We start from the raw sequence: 7,075 nt of genomic DNA on the forward strand, positions 1-7,075 counted from the left end.
CGTACAGACCCCATATAACTATAACAGCGGGGCAGCAATAAAGCAATCTGTCAGCCTTTTATCATTAAAGACATTATCGTAAGCACCCGTGACTGGCCAATGAAGTGCGATTCAGAGTCTCGACTCGAGTGTGAAGCGGCCTTTCACGGAAGTACTATTGTGACAAACAAGCAGGGTGAATATTTCCCTTCCCACGGGCTCCCAGTGTTCCGGGGTAACCCTCTCACATGGATTATTTCAAAGTTGGGTGCTTAGCAATGCGTTCCCTTACCTGCAACTAATGACCTGCAGCTGTTCCTAATCTCTTCAGAGCAGTGCGGCAGCATACTATGCTAAGTACAGATTTCTTCTAACTTAAAAGTGTTACGCCACGCTCATTATACATCAGCCCCCCCAACAAGGTCCCCCACCACACCCAGTTTTTTCATCCTACTTAAAGCCCTCCACAGAGATGTGTGTGTGTTTCTGTTGTATATGGAGGGAGTTATGGTAGAAACGAAATACCGCGCATTTCATGATTTCATTTAAATCATGAAATGCGAGGCTTTTGGTTTCTACCATGACTTTTGTTTTCCCTATAGTGACGAGGCAGCAGGGAGCACCCATTCCTGCAGGAATGCTCTCAGGCCCAGAAAGCAGTGTTCCCACCTTCCAGACCTTCGCATTTCTGACCTATCTCTGGTGTCACAGTAGCCCTGGGCAGAAATGGAATGTGTGAAGCCCCTCTAAATTGTGGAGACATGGCGTATTCAGGGCTGTTTGCATCTGAATAGATGCTCCTGAAGCTTGGGAGGGGGGGGGGGGGGGCGAGGGGGGCAGTCACCTTCGAAGCACCTCTTAACAGCTCATCAAGGGCTGGAGGTGTGAGGGTTGCCACCCCGCTGTGCCTCTCCAATGATGCTGGGTATGTGAGCTTTTGTGCTGGCTCGGAGTCTGTGACACCTGACCTCAGCATCGGAGTCAAGAAGGGAGGTGGGTGGAAGCTGCGCCGGCTTCAGGGAGCTGTGACCGGTGGCCGGTTAAAATTACGGACAAATGGCGTCCGTTAAAAGATCCTTCACGGACAACGGACAGACGGCCGAAATTACGGACTGTCCGTGAAATTTACGGACGGTTGGTCACCCTAAGCCAGCCACCTGTGCAGATCGTAGCGAGCAGAGCAGAGCAAGAACCGCGGTCGGGACCGGAGATTTGACCCGGCGTCTTTGAGGTGCGGATCGAGGTGCTGGGGTTGAGCTGGGTCAAGCCACGCAGGTCAATGCGGCGGCGGCAGTTCTTCCTGCTCTCATTTCCTCAGGCTCGCTTACCATCTTCTCTTCCTCCCTCATGCAGCGTGTCGGTTAAGCGGTGTAGAGCGGTGCAGAGCAGGGGATTAGAGCCCCGCTCCATGGATGACCCGAGGCAGACCCGGACCGGACTGGACTGGACACAATCAGAGGGGGGATAACCAGCCAGCTAGCCAAAACCATTATACTTAATGGTGTTATCCCATATCGCCGCTGTGAGCAGGGGTTTATGAGGACTCACGACGAGTGATTACGTATAAAGATTCCAGCCTAGATCGACACTCCAGGCGGCGTCTGGCGTCCGCCATTAGCAAAATGCAAAGATGACTTAAACAAGTAATAAGGCTGTGAGTGGTGCGGATCAGAGCTGTGCGGTGCTGAGGGAGAGGGCGCTACTACACCGCCCTCAGGACACGAGAGACGCTCAGTTGGGTGGCAACGAAGGGAAAGGGTGTCTTCCATTGCCTTTGAACCCCTTTGAACCTCCCCCACGACTGGTCTATACAGGTTTATATACCCCACCACTGGACTGTTACGCCCAGGTGAAGACTGTTGGGCAGCAAGGTGTGCGGAGTGGCCCAGCTTACCTAGCTCTGCTCACCCATCAGCAAAGAGGAGAGAGGAAGGAAGACCTTGCAAAATACCATAATGGCCACTAGCGCCTCTGGTGGCGGTAAGTGAGACCCCCTGACCTGGGGATCCGCCTGCCTGTGCCTTCCACTACCAAATCATACAAACTGCCTGCTTACAACTACAGCTAGTCTGCCACCCTCACTGGTGTAAGCAATCACTGGACAGTGCGCAGAGGTGTTGCTGACAGGGAGAGCGCAAGCTCCAAGCTCCAAGTCGCTAATTTGCAAGCAGTACCTTGGGGGAGCTTTTTGGAGGGGCAAGTCACTATGCCACTTAAGAAAGTTTCCCGGAGAAAGGGTACCACCCCTCAAGCTGTCTCCCCCGGGGGCTTTACAACAGTCGCCGTCACTGCAAGACAACGTTTTATACTCAGGTGGCCAACTGTCACAAGCATGAATTAGTGAGTTTTTCAGTAAGCCCGCTCCTCAAACTGGCTCTGCCCCTACCACGACATCGCAGTGCGATGCGGAATCCCAGGACCATGACCAGCCCTCCACCCATAGCCCCGGTCATATTAAAAGATCACTTTCTGAGAATCCTCGCTTATGCTCACCTGAGGCTCATGTTCCACCTGAGAATCACCAGCCGTACAGGCTTTTCCAGGAGGATGTCATCACGATCCAGGACACTTTTCTTGACTCAATAAGAGTTCACCCCATCGGCGCTGGAAGCCTTTCTGCACCAGACCTTGGCTCAGACTTTACAAAAACTATTGTAACAACTACTGTAGCCAAATTACAAGTTCAAGTCCAAGTCCATGACGGCACCGCACCCGCCCCTTTAAATCTTCAAGAAAGCAGCAGAGACCCGGCAGCAGTCCATTCATTATCGAAGTCCGCTCCGCACTGCAGCGGGTGCACATCAAATTGAGCCTAGTGACTCCTCATCTTTAAGGAAGAGCCCAAAGTATGAAAGTCCCTTGTCATCTAAAAACCTATCCGATCGATTTTTGGCTTCCCTAGAAGCCCAAATCGAGGATTCCTTAGCCCAAACACCTGGCTTCAGCCCTCACTACAATTCTTTCAGCACTGTGCAAGAAGACAAGGACCCATCTATGACTAACTCCTTGGGGCCTATAAGTCCTTTCTCAGTCTCGTTGACGTCCCTTCACGTAAAGCAAGACTCAATTGCAACAGCTCTGTTATGAGAAAATGGCACTACAGATTGACTTAATTCAAACTTTGGCTTCAGCATTGTCTGACTTGGGCACCAGGCTAAGCTCTCTCGAAGGTTCCGTAGGGCCTTCCGATAGTTCAAACTCTTGTTCCTGCTGTCCATTAATTAACAAAGTTTAATCTCTTTCAGAAATTTTGGGCTTGCTTTTGGACAGTGTGATGCCCAACACCAACAGCAAAGGGAAACCAAGATCAACTCAAGCGGCTCCAACTGGTCTTCCCTCTGAAGAGTCCTTGTGTTTAGCAACATTGGATTCTTTATCATCAGCGAGAAGAACTATCTCCCACTCCTTGGAATTAGACCTCAAAAATTCACCTTTCTTGCCTGCTTGTTACTGGCGACCGGCCCAAGTGATCCCAAAGCTGGCTTGGAGTCCACTAACATCAGCGGTCTAATGACCATCCCATCAGCGATTACGCAGTCTGATCTCACTGACCCAGCCCCTTCAAACGTCGCCTACTTGCTATCTAATCTTCTCGCCAAACCACCATTGTCTAGGAGGGAGAGAAAGAAACTTAAAAAATAAACCAAAAAACAACGTCTTGCAAAAAGGAGATCGGGGCTCAACTGGACAGGGGCATCTAGTATGCCAGCTTCTGAAGCGAGGGGGCTCTCCCACTTACCCATTTTTAACCAGGCCTCAAAACTTAAAATGAAAACCCCTGATACTAGAATTACTTTTATGGACAATAATGACGCCACCGATAATCTCCGGTCATTAACACAGGAAGTGCCTAAGGGGACCCCCCGAGTTCCAGAGTTTCTGAACTATACTCTACAATCACGAAGCATGGATCTTTGTCAACAAAAACCAAGGGGACAGCCTCTCAAGGCCAAAGCCTGGGCAGGCAAGACAGCATAGCTCAGCCACTAAGGGAAGTCTCAAACATTGAAACAGCCCAAACAAGTGCTCAGAAAATGCAAAACAAACCAACGTCGATTTCCAAATTACAACAGAAGGGGCCCTTCTCTGTGTCACTCATCAGGTGACCCAACCAAAACTCTTCGGGACTACCCTATACAAATGCAGAGGTCTTCTCAGTCTCAATTGATAATTTTTTCGGGAGGGCAAAGTCAACTGGAGGAAAATAATTGTCTATCTGAAGTTCAACCCCAACTCCTTAAGGTCCCCGTGCCTCCGCCTGAAATTGCTGGGAGACAGGAATATCAAAGTCCGGAAAAACACGCAGAACTTGTTTTTTCTCCTCACTTTGTACACAAGGGCCCGCACGGCATCCTTAATAGAATCAACCTCATCCGCCTATTCAAGCATGTTCCGGCGCTTTCTGGGGTTACTTCTTCTGATCTTACATCAGTCAAGTTAGCCTCAATACCAGGCAAAGGGGATTCGGAAGCAACCGCTACAACGTGGTCACGAGAATCCCTAATGGAGTTTTGGGGAAGCTAGCCTCTGTGAAGACTGAGGCATAGAACTTTGGGTTCCCCTACAACAAAAATATTCCCACATTCTTCTTCAGGATGATCCAGTGAGGCCGTACATCATCGTACTGAGGGGGACTCGGGGTGCAACCCATGTTTGGCTGCCAGACGCTTCAAAAGCGGATAACCTCATAAATATTTCATGTAATAACAATCAACGTCTGGTGAGCTGTAAATCCAGTCTTCCTGTCTCTTACAATACTTACAGCCGCTATGGGTACTCCCATCGAGAGCCTCCAACCGTATGCTCCCAGCAGTACTCCTCCTAACAGGGAAGCCAAACGGTCAGACTCCAAACTGACCATTTCTTCTTGGAATGCGGCTGGGTTAGAGTCAACCCTCTCATCCAAATTAGCAGTGGAATATCTGAATAAAAGTGACATCATTTGTTTTCAAGAGACTTGGGGTCATATGTAGGTAAATTGCGAATACCGAATCCTTAATACCGAATTTTAACGAATCGGTATTAAGAATTCGGTAAACGTGATGTAGGTAAAAAATCGTTAAACTTTACCGATTCGTTACAATTCGGTATTAAATACCGAATCTGAACTAATCGGTAAAAAATCTAAAATACCGAAAGCCTAATACCGAATTGGTGTTACAGAATCCATTACCGAATTCGGAAATACCGATTCGGTAATTCAAAAAATCGTAATTTGGTGAATCAGCCAATCCTGATACACCCAATTACCTCCCAAACAGGAAGTGGCCACACCCAGCCAGGTGCACAGGACCAGGAGCTCACTGTGAGGCAGGCAGGCAGGCAGGAGAGCTGAGGAGCCAGCAGCAACACAGCCACACAGCCACAAGCAAGGCAGAAAAACAACAGAACAAGCATTGAAATGGCAAGCCAGGACAGGGAGAAGGAGGGAGGTGACAGAAAACGAAAACTCAAGTTCAGTGACAAGGAGCTTGAGGTCCTGATCCAGGATGTCAGCCAAGAGCACCACAAGCTTTTTGGAGCCCAGTTCCACCAAGTGCCAGAGTCACAGAAGAGGCAAATCTGGAGTGGCATTCGGGACAAGATCAATGCCATAGGTGTGACCCTGCGCACCATAGAGGACATCAGAAAGAGGTGGTACGACCTCAGGAAGACAGAAAAACTGAGGATGGCAGAGAGACAGAGGCAGGCTGGCAAAACAGGAGGAGGTAAAAACCGAGCCCCAGCACCAACACCACTGGAACAGATGGTGGATTCCACCATCCAGCCGGAGAGTGTGAGTGGCGTGGGAAACAGATAGCTCAGCCAGAGCAGCAAGAAAACAAGGTAAGAAGCATGCCCAACATGCTGCGCTATCCCCTCCCCAATCCCAATCCCCATAGTGGTAAAAGGGCTCCCACCCCACACCATGTCTTACTGGTTACCTGCAATGCATTATGGGTGATGTAGTCAGTATGAACTCATGATCAGGACAGTCAGGCCAGCATACACAATAGCATGGTAAAACAAGCACTGGCGTTGCCAATAGGTCTCGCAGTAGGAAAGTTGGAGCTATTACAATTGCAAATAACAGTGCCTTTTTTTATTTTGCATGTTAAAAACATAAAGGGCTTTGTGATTTACAAAACCAATATCTCCAACTTTCCTACTGCGAGACCTATTGTGCACTGCACAGTGTGTGTGAAAGTAGCACTGCGTGGGTGTGAGTGGCTTTGAGTGAGTGTCGTTGCGTGGGTGAGTGGCGTTGCATGTGTGAGTGTTGTTGCATGGGTGAGTGGCGTTGCGTGTGTGAGTGGCGTTGCGTGTGTGAGTGGCGTTGCGTGTGTGAGTTGTGTTGCGTGTGTGATTGGCATTACATGGGTGAGTGTGGCGTTGCGTGTGTGAGAGTGGGCTTGCGTGGGTTTGAGTGGCGTTGTGTGTCTGAAAGTGGTGCTGTGTGGGTAAAAGTGGCACTGCGTGGGTGTGAGTGGCGTTGCGTGTGCGAGTGGCGTTGCGTGTGCGAGTGGTGTTGCGTGTGTGAGTGGTGTTGCGTGCGTGACTGGCGTTGCGTGCGTGACTGGCGTTGCGTGTGTGAAAGGCGTTGCATGTGTGAGTGGCGTTGCATATGTGAGTGGCGTTGCATGTGTGAGTGGCGTTGCATGTGTGAGTGGCGTTGCATGTGTGAGTGGCGTTGCGTGGTTGAATGGCGTTGCGTTGTTGAGTGGCGTTGTGTGGTTGGCGTTGCATGTGTGAGTGGCGTTGCATGTGTGAGTGGCGTTGCATGTGTGAGTGGCGTTGCGTGGTTGAGTGGCGTTGCGTGGTTGAGTGGCGTTGCATGTGTGAGTGGCGTTGCATGTGTGAGTGGCGTTGCGTGGTTGAGTGGCGTTGCATGTGTGAGTGGCGTTGCATGTGTGAGTGGTGTTGTGTGGTTGAGTGGCGTTGCGTTGTTGAGTGGCGTTGCGTGTGTGAGTGGCGTTGCGTGTGTGAGTGGCGTTGCATGTATGATTTGCGTTGCGTGTATGATTTGCGTTGCATGTGTGATTTGCGTTGCATGTGTGATTGGCGTTGCATGTGTGAGTGGCGTTGCATGTGTGAGTGGCGTTGCATGTGTGAGTGG

This window comes from Lissotriton vulgaris, chromosome 12 (genome assembly GCF_964263255.1).
Source record: "Lissotriton vulgaris chromosome 12, aLisVul1.2, whole genome shotgun sequence".
NCBI classification, from domain to species: Eukaryota; Metazoa; Chordata; class Amphibia; order Caudata; family Salamandridae; genus Lissotriton; species Lissotriton vulgaris.